The 16,599-nt window shown below is 41.9% G+C and overlaps 2 long non-coding RNA genes across 2 annotated transcripts; one reads left to right on the top strand and one right to left on the bottom strand.

Annotated features, from left to right (window-relative positions):
* Positions 1-533: 533 nt before the first annotated feature.
* LOC310901260 lies at positions 534-7,758 on the bottom strand. The gene is made up of 2 exons (XR_014585695.1): positions 7,550-7,758; positions 534-2,630 (listed from the first exon to the last, which is right to left on the bottom strand). It is a non-coding gene; the product is annotated as an uncharacterized lncRNA (long non-coding RNA).
* Positions 7,759-12,095: 4,337 nt separating this feature from the next.
* Positions 12,096-16,369, top strand: LOC310901252. The gene is made up of 2 exons (XR_014585688.1): positions 12,096-12,234; positions 16,213-16,369. It is a non-coding gene; the product is annotated as an uncharacterized lncRNA (long non-coding RNA).
* Positions 16,370-16,599: the final 230 nt, after the last annotated feature.

Genomic DNA, 16,599 nt, shown 5'->3' on the forward strand with positions numbered 1-16,599 from the left:
CACTAAGGTCTTCGATCGAAACATTATCAGGGTTAACGAAATGATCAAACAGCATAACCAGCACTGTGTTTCTTCTCGGCTCTGCTTTTAGGGTTCAGGCTGGCTCACACTAAATCCAAAAGGGATCAGGCTGCTGCCTGTCCCAGGAATAAGTTGGCTGTGGTGTAAATCACCTTTTCTGCTCAAGCGAGTCTACCGATGAGATACCAACAGGGCATTAGCCAAGGAAGAAAATAGAGTAGTCATTACGTACCAGTTCATTATATAGTAATCTACTAATGAAGCACGAGGCTGTGAATGTGACTGTGTTTAACTCCGCATCTTGCAGTCAGCTAGCTGAGGCAGCTGATGTGCAGGTTGCTGCCCTGCGCTGCCAGCCCCAACAGACAGGAATCGTTTCTCTCAGTTACCTCCAGAGATCAAAACTCTCCCGAGCCCCCACCCAAGCAGTGAGATCAAACAGCAGCAGCATCAGTCCTGGTGGGGGTTTTCTTTCAGCCAGCTTTGCAATATCTTTAATTCCTTCTCAGCACTGTAGGTGAAAAGGAACTTTATTGCTTGGAGAATGGGGACAAAACTACACTTGGAGTGGGAATATCCACCCTCACACACCTCCTGGCCCTTCCCTCTGCTGACTCCTCATGGCACAGGTCCCTCCACATCCCTACAAGGTGTCCCCAGTCCAGTGCCCTCCTTCCCACCAGCAGGCATGGCCAGAAGTGTCTCTGCACCCTTGGGAGCCACAGGCAGGTGTTTGTGTCTGCTTCCACTACCCACCTCCTTCTCCTTAGCCAAGGCTCTGCCTCTCCTCTGGAAGACAGTTGCAGCCTGAGAAATCAGCCCCCTGTTCACACTAGTATGCACTTTGTTACCTTTTAACTTCTTCCATTTTTTTTTTAAGTGAAACTTCACAAAAACTACATTTTTTTTTCATGTGTACGGACATGTTTTCCACATTGACTGCCAGACTAATGGTTATAAAGAAAATATTATGGCTGCCTCGCACTGCTGTTATCTCAAGATTTTTAAAGAGTTCCTAAACAAAGTAATTCTCCATCATATGTTTAAAACATCTCAGAAGAAATTGAATTCTCAGAGCTCTGTAAAATTTCCACCAATTGCACATGTATACATATAGCACAATCAACTGCAGTTATGATCTTTCAGAATAGTCCTCCCATTTATTTCCTCCACATCCCAAGAGCTTTTCTTTCCCCATGCTCTTAATTTCTGTGGCAGCTTCACTGCCCTCATTCCCTTCTCCAATTCCAGGCTTGGATGGCTGGAACTGTGGAGAAAGTCAGCCTCAGAGATGGCCTGGGAAACAAGGGAGAATAAACTCTGATTACGAGAGAAAGCTGCTCCATTTCATTACTGCTGAGGCTGCAGAGAGATACAGACACCAGATGGGGCAGTGAGAAACGTGACACGAGGAAAGTAGAAAGTTTTGTAGGGATTTTTGTCACTCAGAGTAAATGAACCGTCAGTAGTTGGGTGGCTTTGCAGAGAATGGGCATCATGAAGAGAATGGCTTGAATTAAGGGATGGCAGCAGTCAGTTCAAGTTGTGTTTTTTTATTTTTTTACTTTTTAAGAAACTTTAAAAAATAGTTTATTGCTGACCAGCAACCTCATGGTGCTTTTGATTTCAATCCATTTAAATTGCAAATACCTGACTCCCAGAGGCTTTCTGCTGACGGTTCTCCTGTTGAGAATCTGAGCTCATAGGTCTCCCCAGGGCCCCCTCTCTGCTCCTTGCAGGGAAGGGGAAAGGCAGCTGTCTACATCCACTTTTGTCTCTTTATTTTCATTATGCTTTGTAGCTTCTTGGCTGCCACCTCGTCTTCTCCAAGGTCACCTCTGTAATATATGCAGGAGCCCAGGACAGGATTCAGACTCTCGCCTTGGGGGACTCGATCCAGTAGCCCAAGCACAGGTACACAGTGAAATTGGGGGATCCTGCTTGGCCTCCAGCTGCTGTTCCAGACAGTGCAGGCCTCCTGCAGGCCCTGAGCTGTACATGAAAACCCTACGGGGACGTCTCAGACAGCATCCCGTCTGCTACAAGGCTCCTGTATGCAGGCAGAAGGCTCGAACCCTTGTTGGATCCTCGTACTTGGAGCAAACTGCAACTGCTTAAAAAAGTTTGTGTTTGAAGTGGGACAAGACAGGGAGTTTACGGGCCACATGACAAGTGATTTTGTCCTATTATTAGAATTGATGCAGGAAGATAAATTTGCTTCCCTCTACCTTTTCATCAGTCAATCAGTAACCTTTAGAGAAACAAAATATTTATTGTCTGCGCTCCTCTGATGACACTTTTTCTCCAGCAGCTCTCCTTGATATATCTTCCCTTATTCACTTAGAAATGCTGTTCATGCAATAAAGAATATGAACATTTGGCCAGGATTTCTGGATGTCTAGCAGCCCAGACGAAGAAGATTAACCAAAATCATCTCTTCACATCCCAAAATGCCAAAGATTGATCTTGTCAGGACAATGCTTGCAGTGCAAGTGATCTGTCTCCTGCTGATTTTGTGCAAAGAAACAGATGTCTTTGATGTCTGTCTTTGGATAACATAAACCAAGACCATACAAATCCATGGGACTGCTCTTCTGGTCCAACTTGGGCTGAAAATGGAAATGTTTTGCTGAGGAACAGAAAATTTTTGGAAGAACAAAAAGGACTGGGAAATAAATTTCTGAGGCTGAAGAGTTTCGTTTTTGTTCCCGAGCTGGCCAGAAGCTCTTTGCTTTAACCAGTTCAGTGTTAAACTTCATTTTTTTCTATACCTGGGAAGTATCACCACAGGCATCTGCTTTTCCCACTGTCAGGGACTTGGCTTGCTGGGCCTTTCCTTGTGGCTCCATGCAGCCACTTTTGTCTCCCCCTGCCCTCAGAGCAGCTGTAATTTCAGGATCCCATAGTCCCAGTATCATTTCTGTGATATAGTGTCTACACAGTAGATATCTATTGTTAGGTAGGACATAACTCATTTCCCCTTGCTTTTTTTGCCCTCCTCTAGACCTGCATAAAGGGAATGTCACTGCCATGCACATTTGTTGTCAGGTATAAGGTGTTAGGGGACACGAGTGTCCCAAATACTACAAATCCTTCAAGGTTAAAGGGGCATACACAAATCTCTAGCCTGTCTCAGTTTCTTCTTGCACTTGAGCTTACTGGGATGCCGTGGGTGTTACTGGTCTCTGTTGATACCACCCTTCCTTCCCTTGCATTTAAAACCTGTGTTAGCTGCTCTGGGATACAATGTCTGTGATTTGTTAACTCTGTTTTAAAATAGCCCTTTCACAGAGTGTAAATTCTCCCGGATTTATCTGTCAGGTCAGAGGTTTTGGAGAAAAACTGTAGTGTCCAGAGAGAACAGAGAGGGATGTGTGTACAGTGAAGATGACAAAAGGGGAAGGAGGGGAGAAAAAAGGAAATTTTGAGCTGGAATATTTCTTTGTATGGATCAAAAGAGAAGCTGGATCCTAAAGGAGAAGGGATTGTTATTCCAGTGAGAGAAGTCAATAGCTCAGCTCCAACCAGTTATGTTTCCAGTCTAATCTGTCTCTTTCTTCCCACCTACTCTTTCTCCCTCTCTGTCTTTCTAAAGTTGTAAGTACTTTTCAATGAAGAAAGGAGAAACGTGATTTTAAGATGAGCTGGGGTTGTGCCTTCAGGCAGAAGCAATGCTCAAAACGTACTTTCTAATGAATACAAAATATTACAGCATGAAAATCACCGGCTGCTGCTACTGCTTTTTTTTTTTTTTAAGGTATGCTAATTTTTGTTGCTTTTAAATACTCCTGTTGCTGGGAAACCACCTCACACACTTGTAATTGAAATTGGTTCTTCATATCCCATTTTGTCTCTGGCAGGTTTAAAGTGTTCTTAAAAGATAAAAACTCAGCTGAGGAAAGGCACGGTACGCCTGACAGCAGCTTCCTCAGCATTTCCATGGGCAAAAGTCATCATGAAATATATTCAGAAAATTAAAAGCACCAGAGCAGGGTACAAACTGGAATTGGTAGGGGGTGAATATGTTGGGGTGGGGGAAGTGGGTGAGAGGATCTGAAAAGGTTTCTCACAAAGGAGAAGGATCTTTAATGGGCTGTGGGAATTAGAAGATCAATTTCATATAAATGCATCTTGGTCGCAACCGCTTCTGGCACACAGCATTTCCCAGATCAGGGGTTATAACTCTTGCTCCCAAGAATTTTTAAGCCTCTGGTACCCACGCACTTTGTAACAGACTCCCCAAATATTACTCATCCCATGCTTCTCTCTCTGTCTCCTAACATTTTGTCCATCAATGACAACAAGTGGTACACATGTCCCTCCCCTGCAGCAAACAGAGGGTCTCGGTATCATATCACAGTGCATATATCCTTGCATATATCATATCCTTGCAGCCAAAGGCCTGCGTGCACTTTTGGAAAGCAACAAAACCAAACCCCATGTGCATCAATCTGGGCAGGGTCACCACACGTCCTTTTCAGTCACAACTGACAGAGCTCTGACTGTGTATTTATCAGCTATATTCTCCCTTTGCAGGTCAGTTTGCTCTTACTTACGTTTTAAAAAATGTGCACCTTGTCTATTTTTTTCCCATTTGCTTGTTTAGCACCTTCTGTTAACTTACAGGGTTTGTAACATAGCTGAACAATGGTAGCTGAGTTACATGGATTGAGAGTGAAGTTCAGCATACAGATTAACTATATATTAAGATGCTTAAAATGCACTCTTGTATTAAACAATTACGTCTCTAAGATCAAAATATACTTGCTGTTTCCCTGACATAAATCCCTCTTAACCTGTTTTATCTGCTTCCTATGACTCCTCAGCTGAGTGATACTTGGCCAGATCTGAGTACTGGGTCCACAGGGAGAAAGTTCAACAAGAAAAAATTAAATGTTATTAAAGATAAAGCTCTTGACTCTTCACCTACTTGATTAATGCGTCCTATAGCTGTTCCTTAAATAAGGAAGAGCAAGAGGATAAATGAATAAAGTCTCTGCTAAAATTTTCAGACTGAATTACAACAACACACATGCCCCATTCCCTTGTTTACTGTCATCTGCTCCAGCCTTGTCTCTTCCTTAGACTGTAAACTCCTCTGTGCGCAGATCTGTTGGGCTCAAGTGATATTCACATCTTTCATCCTACATAAAAATACATCACAGTAATAAAGCAGCTGTTGCAAGTTAATTCCAACCAAACTGCAATCTACCCCCATGCAACAAGATGTCTGCGCAATCACTCTTGATAACAAGTCCTGGGAAATGCGGCACAATAATCTCAGTGCTTGATTAATTTGTATTTCATAACAAGTCATTATTAATGGGCCAGATGCTGACAGGTTTGCTCATGGTGAGGACAGTATGACTGCAGAAGTGGCACTGAAAGGGAGGAAATCAAGTGCTACTGAGGTAGTGCAAGGATATTCCAGCGCATCGCTGCCAGAACAAAACAGCTAGTGAGGCAAACAAAACAAGGATCAGCTCTTAGAAGCAAGTACAATGACTTGCTGCCTTGCAGAGATAATGTTCCTCTTGTAGTTTCTTGTGTCACGCAGTAAAAGAAAACACTGAAAATTTCCCTGAATATCTGCACAGAGAGTTAATGTTTGCAGCAAGAAAAAAATAAATAAATAAAAGTCTTTGCAAAAGGGTGTTTCTTTCTTATACGCTCTTCAGAGAAAGGCTGGATAAAAGAAAAGAGCTAGGAAAAAGTCCAGGCAAACTCAGAAGAAAAACATCAAGCTGTTTTCACTGGGGAATGAAAGCACAAAAGAAAGTCCCTGGCAAATGTTAATATTTACATGAGTCGTGGTGAAATTTTGGCCAATGAGGAGAACAGAGACAAGTGCTCAGGAAAGTGACTTTCTGGACACTGGCTTTCTTTTTGCACTGCAGGATGCAGGGCCGGTCATCAACAGTGTCTGAGACAAGAGCCACTGATGTAATGAAAATTCTACAAAGCTGAAACAAAATAACAATAATAACAACAACAATAATGATATATAATATATAATAATAAAGACAGTTTTGTGATGAACAAATTTGCAAGGCCAGCAACTCTTCCAGGAGAGCAAAACAAAATAAATTAGGTGCAGATTCTCCTAATACAGGGCATGAATACCAAAACAAGTGGTGGGTTTGGGGGAACACGGTCTCCATCTGAAACAGGGAACCAAGCAGTCAGCACTGCATCATGCAGATAGGAACAGGACTCACCTCTGGAAGGGGGGAACTCAAGCTGCCTTAGCTAAGCAAATAGAGCCATCCTGCACTTAGCTGCTAAAGTGAAGTTACTTTGAATTTACCTGGAAATGTCAGGGATCAGCTCAGGTCCTGGGAATCTGCATTGATCATGCTAGCTGAAGTGGTCAGCCCCCTCCTCTGTCATGCTTCAGACATAATCAGTCTGACAAACTCAATCCATACTTTCTTCTGAGAATGATTAGTCACCACATTAAATCAGATTATGCTAACAAATTGCTTCCATCTTCATATTGTTCAAGGAAACAGTCAAGAAAGGGACAGCTTTGGTTTGAGAAGATGACTTGGCCTAAGCTGATAGCAAATTGTAGGCACTAATTGAAATTCTAAATTAATACCATGTAGCACAGTTTGATTTAATTGCTTTAACAGAGGTTTCCAGGGCACAGTCTTGTGGTTTCCAGTGCTACACTGCCAAAGCATTTCTATCTTGTGAAGACAGAGGACCCTGTTTAGAAAAGTTTCAGGTTCTTCCTTTGGCCACATTGAGTTTCCTCTCCACGTTCCCTGCAATGTCTCCCCAGTTATGGCAGCACTGCTGTTTGTATGGTCCCAGGAGCCTTTTCCTCTATGAACACAGATGCAGATGGAGATATAATAGGACTGCCTCATGGAATTTCTAATTACTGCATGCTTTATAGATCCAGCCAGGATCAGACCCCAGTGAGGTCTGGGAGCATCACTGCTCTCTCTAACGAGCCCCATATGGGTGAGAGAAACAAGAACTGGGAGGAACAGGAAAAAAAAAAAAATCACTGTCCTTTTTGAAAAACAGGGAACAAGAGCAAAGAAAAAAAATAATAAAGGTATTTTCCAGAAAAAAATGTTGGGTCTTATTTTAGCCACAAACCATGAGTATGAAGCGCAATGGGAAATGCTGTGGGGAGTAAGAGGCACCCATATGGGACTGAACTGTGTGGCCAGGATTTAGGGTTTAGGGTAGAATCTTGTCTCCTTAGACTGCTGGTGGAGGTCAGGAGGGTACCCCAGACCACTAAAACCAGCACTGGACACCATGCTTAGACAAATGGATGTGATTCTGCATTTACTTTGACTATTTTGAGAATTTGGAGTCACAGATTGCACAGGAATACATAGATGGAGACACTGAAGTTCAGACATCTTAATCTGCGAGTTGAGTCCCACACCAAAAGCTAGGTGAGATGAGTCCCACCTCTTTGAAATAAGATTTAACATCTCTAACACCAGGACCATGAGCAAGAAAAATTATGAGCTGAGCTTAGCTCAGGTCTCCTGAGACTCACCTGTAGGTCTGTTCTCCTTGGAGCAAAAAGGAAAGATCCAGATTGGACTTCACCAGTAGAAATATGAGCATTAAGTTGGGATAAAATGGAAAAGGTTAGGGCCAAGGAGCAAATGATCATGGATGTGATCTTAATTGAGCAGCTGAAACAGTTTAAAACCTCTGCTTCTACCAGCTGTATTTCTATGAGCCATTTCCAGGGACATCTGTTTTGCCCCAACAAACAAACAAATAAATAAATAAATAAAACCTTAGAAAAAAATGTTTAAATCCCACCTCAGAGAAAACATCCAGGTGGAAAAAGGGGCCATATCCAAGGAAGTGAAGATGTAGGGCAATCTGGCTGTCCCCTCCACTGAGCTACGGCTGCAGTCATTGCAGGTACTTCTAATCAGCACCTGCAGAAATTAAATCAGGTCAGAGTAAATCGCAACTGCAGGATGACAATTGTTCCATGGTTCCCTTACAAGCACGCATTTCAGTGGTACACCAGCAGCTCACCATCCCAGTGCCCTGCAGGATTACCAGCTTCAACAGCTACATCCCACAACAGGTTTCTGTCAGTGGAACTTGAAATGCCTGGCTTGGAAATGCTGTAACAGCAACAGTTTGGCACAAGTACGCATGCGGCTGTTGCGTGCCAGCGGTGGAATATGGTGTATTTTTAACTGAGCATGCTTTGCATATGGTATGTCTTCAGTTCTTCAGTATCTCAAATGGCCAGGCTGAGAAACAGTCATGATCTGAAAAGCTGGAAGAGGAGTTTTAAATGTTTTAGAAATTATTCTTCATTATGCCAGGCTAGGAAAGGGATAGGAATAAAAGATTTCATTTAGATTACAAATACCCTAGAGAATGGGCTGCCTTTGCCTGTGTTTCTATGTGGTGTCTGACATAATATACTCTCTGAATATACATCCACACGCCTTCACGTATCTCAGAGCAGAGACCCTCAAACAGATCTACAAGAGCTTGAAATGTTTGTGGTGGTGTGTCATGGGGGAGAAATGACCCCAGGAATGCTTTACAGGTCTCAGCTGAACAGTTCATCCTGGCCCACAAAAAACAATGAGCATTTTTCAGACATGATTTATCTGCCCTAGTTCAGATTAATTTCTCCCTAAAAGGTCTTATGTCTCTCTTCTGACTATAAAGGTAGAGATGGAGAAATTTACCTCTGGTGTGTCTACATTTGGTCACATGAATCCCACCAACTGTGCCAAAGACACTGTTCATAATGAAATTAATTATCCCATAGACAAAGAATTTGCACGCTATCACAAACCCATCACAATATATTACTGCAAGAGAGGACAGGCATATGGTGCCCAGAGTTCCCACTGCTGGTGGTGCACCAGAGCTCAAGTCACATTCTTTATGAGCCATACCACAGACCGAAGGTGGATGAAGAGTTCCTGTATACTGCAGATCTTTTGTCCAGAAGTCTTATTTCTAACAAGAATAGGAAGACAACAACAACAACAAAAAACTGGAAGAGAAACATTAAAAAACTTCAGTAGAGTGAGGCAGACATTTGTGGCTGTGAGAAATGGAAAGACCTGCTTTGGTGAGATGTTCTCCATTTTCACAGGAGACAAGTTTTCAAGGCGTCAAGCAGAGCAGTCAGGAGAGTGTTAAGCTAAGAAGAGGGGAAGGCAGAAAGGGAGGAATGAATGAGCATTCATTTAGCACAAAATTAAGATGTCAAGAACAAAATTAATCAAGGCAGCACCAAGGGATGTGAAGAGAAAAAAATTCTTTAATTGCCTATACTCTAATGCTGGGAGTCTGAGTAATAAACAAGAATTGGAATTGGAATAGCTCATTTATGAGTATACATTAGACCTTGTTGGCATTATTGAAATCTTGGGGGAAGATTTGCATGATTGGAATATTAAAATCACTCATTATGATCTGTTTAGGAAGCATGAAGTGGGCAAATGCAAAAGGGGAGTGGCACTCGACATAAAATGTGTTTCTGCAGGAATCAGGTGCCTGACTTCTTCCTGTAAAGCTCTTCAAGCAGTTCTGCATGTTTTACATCTGAAGGCACTTAAAAATATGGATGGCAGGGATTTGTAAGGTAGGATATTTAGAAACCTCCATTTTTGGAAGGTGCTCAATATGTGTCACTCCTAAAAGACTTTATCTCCTAAAATCAGACTCTGACCTTACCAAAGGAAAGTGTTCTGGGAAGATCCTTGGTTTTTTTACTGTGCACAAAAGCTCAGGCTTGAAGACTACTGTTTGAATGGCATTTCTGAAAATTGCCGTAAATAAAATGAGACATCATAAGCTTGATCTTATGCTCTGATTAAATGCTACAGGCATTTTGCGTGCAGAATTACAGAGACCAGGCCATTCAAAAAAAACAATAGTACCTCGGTTTGTCTGACCTTTCCTAACATTACACACAGAAGAAATCTGATCCTGTATATTTTTCAATGGTGTAAATTATCACTGTGATTTTGGAAGACTCAATATTGGCAGGTCTGCAGAATAAGAGAGGCTCTAATCATCACCTATTCTTCTGCTGCAATTTCCCTGACATCAGTTTAGATTCTCACCCTTACCATATATACATATATTTCCCAGGTAATTTTCACAATTGTCTCACAGTTTTTCAGATGAATGAGCTGTTCCCTAAACACAAAATTTCTCTAAACCATTGTCTCCTCTGTCTTTAGGAGTCACTTTTTTCCTCCCTCCTACCCTATTCAATCCTCATATCTGTTCTCACTTTGGCAACAGTTTCGTTCATTTTATTTGAAAATCCTGTATGGGATCACAAAGTTCATACTTCCAAGCTAATTTCATGTCCTTTCGCTTGTGAACTTTATTCTGTTCCACAGTACAGAAGCCCCACTCCTCCATTTGTTATCAGAAACAGTCTCAAAACCCCAAATGTTAGGAAGTCCCGAAGTTTTTCTTCCTATATACCAAGAATTTCCTTGTTTTATTTTTTTCCCCCAGAAAGTTCAAGGTTAAACAATAGTATTTTGAATATGTCTTGATTACTCTGAACAGTTCATTATGAGAACCATGTGTGTCTCTAATGGAGTGAGTAAACCAAATGAGAAGAGAAGATGTGCTTGACCAGGACCATTCACCACAAAATGGATGAATCCCAGTGTTGCAAAGTGACATAAAAAGCAGTTTCTGGACAGGCTGGGACTGTGGTTACATGCACAAGTCACAAGACTTCTGATTGTGTGCAGATTTCTCTGTCTCTCTCCAAAAACATGTATTTTGTTGTTGTTGTTTTTTTGCTGTTATTGTAAAAAAGGGATGTTCATGCTTCCCCCATTTGAATCAGTGACTCACACTGTCCTTTTATGACAAAGCAAACTGAATTCATAACAGAGCATAAAAGAAAGAAGTGATTCAGATTTCACTCCTGATTTAATGCTTGAATAATATGCCTGAGTACAAAGTAGCATCAGTCAGCCTGCTGTCAATGTAACGCTGGCATAAGTGAAGGCAAAATTGGGATTAACGAAGCTGATGGCTTTGCAAAATGGTTGATTTTTTTTTTTTTTTGGTTTTGGTTTTGGTTTTGTTTTTCCTACAAAAACAGGGGCAGCGTATATGTTAAACACATCCAGTATGATGCAGGCTCTTTCAGACAATTAACTAATTAGTGCACGGTTTCCTGGTTCCATCAGCAGCTCAGCTCAAGCCCCACTTGCTTCACTGCAGCACACACACTTCCCCCTGAGAGAGTACAAAAGACCCATGACTGTTGCAGCACGGTGTGCGTCTGGGTGAATAGGCATCTATTTGTACTGACACCGTTACAGGAGCACTTCCTAGCATCTCTTGGGAAATCTTACTTGAAGCAAAACTGATTCAAATCAACTCAGAGGGAGGCATTGTCATGGCTATGGGGCTGTAAAGCAGAAGGTGACGTTTGTCACCTAAGACTGGAGTTAGAAAATATCCTGGAGATGGCAGTGTTGTGGAGAATAGCAGATTTGGTCTCTACTCTGTCAGTAATAAAGAAAATAACAGGTACTGATTATATCCAAATGGAGAAGAGCAGCAGTAAGTGCAAACAAATAACAAAAGGGGAAGGGAAGAGGTTAGGAATATCAGCTGGGAATCATGAATGAGATTTAACTGAAGAAAAGGAGTATGAAGCAGTGAAGGCAGAGAAGAAAATGTGGGACCTCAAGAGGCAGGTTTATGCTGCAATGGGACATATGAATGGGATGTAGCAGGATATTGCTGTGGGTGCCTAAATTTGCTTGGGAACTAGAGTGGTGCCACAGGAGGCACAAGCGTGGTGATGATCCTGGGCAACTGTTGGGTGCCTAAAGCCTAGTCAATCTTATTGCATTAAAAAGCAGTTCATCTATAAGTAGCCAAGGTGAAAATCTCATAGTTAACTACTGAAAGGACAAAGGTCCTATCCAAGTTGGTGATCCTTTTGCTGTCAGCCGCAGCACCATGGTGAACCATCAGAAACAGCTGTGAAAAATACATCCAGCTCCATCAAAGTTCAGCTGATCACCCAGCTCTCACCTGCTACCGGCTGCTTTGGTTAACAAGTGATTGGAAAACCACCAAATCAGATGTTTTATACATTTGGGCTCTGGATAGCCTTATGGCCAGGTCTCCAGGCTCAGCACCTTCTTGGAGTTGTGTGAGAGTCTGGTTACCCTGTTCAGGCTGAAAGCTGGACAGGTAAGTGACCATTGCAAAGTTGATGGATGCACAACCCTATGCAATGACCAGAGGTTAGGATGGAAGGGTAGGATGGTCTGACTTGCAACGAAGAGGAGCAGGTGGAGTTTGGGGAAAGCAGTATGGAAATTCTAGTGTCTCTAGAGCTGCAGAGTTAAAGGCTGGTAGATATTCTCCATGCTGGACAGGTCTGTGGTTATGGTTAGGGTGACAGAGACTTTGTACACTTGGTAACCTTAGCTTTTCAGGTCTTGGAGATTTTTTTTCTTTTTCTCCCTTAAAGACTTCTACTGGAAGCTGAACAGGGCTGAGCTTTCAAGTATTCATTAATGAAACTGAGATGGTCCAAAAAGGAGTAGAAATGACCTAGCAACCCTTTGGGTTTGTGTGCAGAGAAAGGTGTGAAAAGGCACGTGCCGCTTGGCTTGGTTAGAGGGAGAACAGAAGAAACGGGGAGGAGGGACAACCGCATCTCCACCAAAATGTATTAACTGCAGGGCCAGGATCGCACCCCTCAGGCTGCAGAGAGTGCTGTTTTCACACACTTATGTTCACAAAGACTGGTTTCAGAGGCTGTGCTAAGGGAAAAGCAAAGCAGGTTTAAATTCTATCAGGTATCCTGGAGGAACACAGAGACAAGACATCAGCTATTCTTGATAATGCCCGCCTCAGGGCCACTCTTCCTTTGGAGTCATGCCTGTTGCTCATGGACTGTTATATCCTTCCTTGTTCCCATTTGATTTCTGCCCCTCTGCACTGATCTTTGGTCTCCTAACTCTATAAAGCACCTTCAACCATCTCTGGGACAACAGTGCTATAACTCAAACATCTTTCTGTGGCAATTGCAAGAGTTTGTAGGGTTCCCAGAGCAAGGATTTTAAGACTCAACTGGCCAAAAGCAGCAGGAGCCACAGCTGAGGGATAATTCACCTTTAGCAGAGAGATGCAATCATTGATCTACTGTTCTGGTTTTATCCCTGGCTTAGTACACCTACATCAATTATACTAATTAATTCATCATTGCAGTAGTATGTACCTGCTCTTAACTGATGGTCCTGATTAACTGCAATGTGTGAGTTAATTTATTTCACCAAAGACAAGCAGTAGCCCTTGTTCCTTCCTGAGCCCTTACTGAAAGCTGAACTTTTTAATATATACTCTTTTAATAAGGTATACATTGCATTGGATATAATGTTCTGTGATATATGTATGTGAGTGAGCACATACGTTGTGGTTTTCACTGCAAATGAAGAATATTTTTGTTTACGTGGGCACATGTCAAGTGTGAATCATCTTGTGTTCTCAGCTGCTCCTCTTCAGGGTTTAAAAAAATGCAGACCCCCACATACAGCTGTGGTTATTGTTCTGGGGACATGGCTACTTGAAAGTCCTTCAAGTTCAGAGACATCATGCCTAAATTTGTCTAGGGATCTGGACTTAGCTAATTCATTTTCACCAGTACCCAGGAGTCTGATTTCCATCACACTGACAGGAGGAACATCAGAGTCCCAACTGAACAGCTGAGCAGTAAAATCATAAAATTAAATCAGGGTTTTTAATGAGGACAAAGGAGACTAGAAAATATGTCACATCAGTGGCTTTGGGCACATGCTTTACTTCACCCTCACTGAGAACCTCTCAAGAAGACCCAGTGAATGTTTTCAGCTGCAACTGAAAGATTTTTTTCCCTGAGAGAGGCAAGTATGGGGGGGGGGGGGGGGGTATTTAAATATTCTGCTTATCATTGTAAAATATTTCTGCTGAATTCACACCAGACACTTGTGAGAGAGCTTGCTGCAACAACTCAGTGGGTGGGGGAAAAAAAAAAAAGCAAACATCAACATGAATATACTATATAAAGCTCGTCAGGCTGAGTAGCCACAGCTATTAGCTTGAGTGGGCATTTAGAAAAGTGGGACTTAAATAAGCAGCATGGTGAAAGTGTACCACAAGCTGACAATTTCAAGAAGCCCTTTGCAGCGCTGCATTCATCAGCCCTGCCTTTCTTTCCCTGTTAATTCTCTTTGCTTTGGCTTCTTCTGGTTCAAACTGCCAGTTTGTAACAGACTTTTCTGAGGACTCCATAGTTGCTGCCGTGCTCCACCCAGGACTATATTTGCAAATATGTACCATATTTGTAAATGGAACCAAGAAAAGTTGAGTAAGAAAGAATAAACATGATGACCCAGCCTAGTGAAAGGCAAACATAACTGGTAGGCTCTTTGAGTTTACTCCTTGTAATTCTGGCTGTGTTCCTCTGGCACCATCAGGGTGGTGCCAAAGACATCACCGACCTCAATGGCTGGACCCAAAGATCCTCTCTCCCAAGCATGGAGGGGTTCCGCTGATGGGAAATGTATGCCCTGCTAAATAAAAGGCAGAAAGCTGGAGCATTTAGATAGGACGCGAGGCAGTCATTACCACTTGGCCTGAAGACCTCAAACTGGGTCCTTGGTTCTTTTTAATGGAGTGCACAAGCATAAAAAGACTCAGGCCCAAGGAATTCATGTGCCCACACAACAGCTGGGTGCAGAGATCCCCAAAGTAATAGCAGTTTAGGTAGATCCATAGCTGGAGACAGCACACCTTATTATCCAGCTGTCTTCAGGTTAATATGGGGCTTAACTCGGGATCAGCACCATGCCAAGGTTATTCTTGCAGGAAGATCCTAAAACAACTGATCCTTAGCTATTAGGATGTACCAGCTAGCTCAGGTACCCCTGCCCTATAATTAATAGCAAGGTGTCCACCTGTCTTCATGTGCCAGGATCTCGATAGTGAGGTAAGAAGACATCTACCACAGACAACTATGCCACTACTAGTTATGTACGCTTCCCTTTCAAATTGGAGAGAAACCTGTACTTTTATGATACACTCCATCTCATATTAGACACTAATATGGTGAGGAGAGGGCAGCATGCCATCCACAACTCCAGGGTATGCTCCAGCCTTCTGCATTCCCCACAATATCTGCCTTTCTTTCATGGCTATCCAGAGAGGACACCTCCTTCCCTCACAGGATTTTCTTTTACTGCTCTCATGAGAACAGAAAAAGTCCCTCAACAGATCAAAGCCAAACCAAAACCAATCCATCATCCAAGGAATAACTGCAGCGAGTGTTGCAAGGCTCCTTGTGTTAACTAACCCTCTTCAAAACATGTTTCAGAAGTGATTTATCTTTTCCTCTTAACACTTTTAAGCCAGTTGTCATTATAATGACCTAGAACGGCAAGTCTATAAAAATTTAAAAAAAAAAAAAAAAAGAAAAAAAAGAAAAAATGGGATATCTATTTCCTCTATCGTAGAACAATAAAGATTTAGGTTTAGCTATGCTTGTTTAGCTGTTGCTGGTTTCAGAGTTTTTTTTCCTTTTTTTTTTTTTTTTTAAGAAAAATATAACACACAACATTTGTCTTCCTTTCACAGGGAAATTGATTGTTTGAAGGAACCAAGATTGATGCACCTAATATTTACAAATGGCACTCACTTCTGGACACTCTATTTTCTGGTGTAACCTAATAAGAAATTGATTTGTTATTTGCTGGGTCTTCACCATGTTCAACAAATTTTAAAATATTTATATATGTATATTAGTACTAATCAGCCTTCAAAGTGATGAGCAGACTGACTAGAATTCTAATAAACTCAAATTTTGGTCCTACAATATGTAGTAAAAAATTATTAACCTAAAATTTTTCTGTCATTCACACATATCTAGGAAATATTTCTTAGTTAAGACTAGCTTTTCTGGAATAAGCAAGAATATGATCACTTTCTTCTGTGATCATCTGTTGTCAGCTGTGCATCCCTCAGGCTTTTTTGTTACTCATGTTTTGATTTATCATTTGATCTTTTCCATTTTGTCATCTTTGAACACAACTGAAATCCAGCAATGAGGATCATATGAATATAAGTACATTTTTGCACGCATTAAAAGCTGAAAGAATTTAATAAGATGCTTTCCTCTCTGTCTCCCAGAATGGAGGATTCAGTCCTGATTTACCTGGCTCTTCCCATGGACTTCTGAAGGCCAACACAACCATGCTCCTTATTGAGGCAGCGCTGAAGACTGATAGAATTTGTAGTCCCAAATGTGGGCAATACTCACAGAAATAGACTTCCAGTAGGATCAAGATGAGGGAAGATGAAAGGTTGGCTACCTTTGAGATGAAATACTCAATTTGACTGAATACTGAAGTGGGAGCTGGGCCCTGAGAGCTGGAAAGAGGGATGTATGCTAGGTTCGTCATGTGGTTTCATGTGGCTTTATTTTGGTTTTCTGGTCCACAAAGCTGGTCTCAGAAGTACATGCTTTCCTATAGTCATGAGTTTAGGTCCCAAAGGAAGCCATGCCCACAAGCTGTG

The sequence above is a fragment of the Anser anser genome, assembly GCF_964211835.1.
Source record: "Anser anser genome assembly, chromosome: 1".
Taxonomy (NCBI): domain Eukaryota; kingdom Metazoa; phylum Chordata; class Aves; order Anseriformes; family Anatidae; genus Anser; species Anser anser.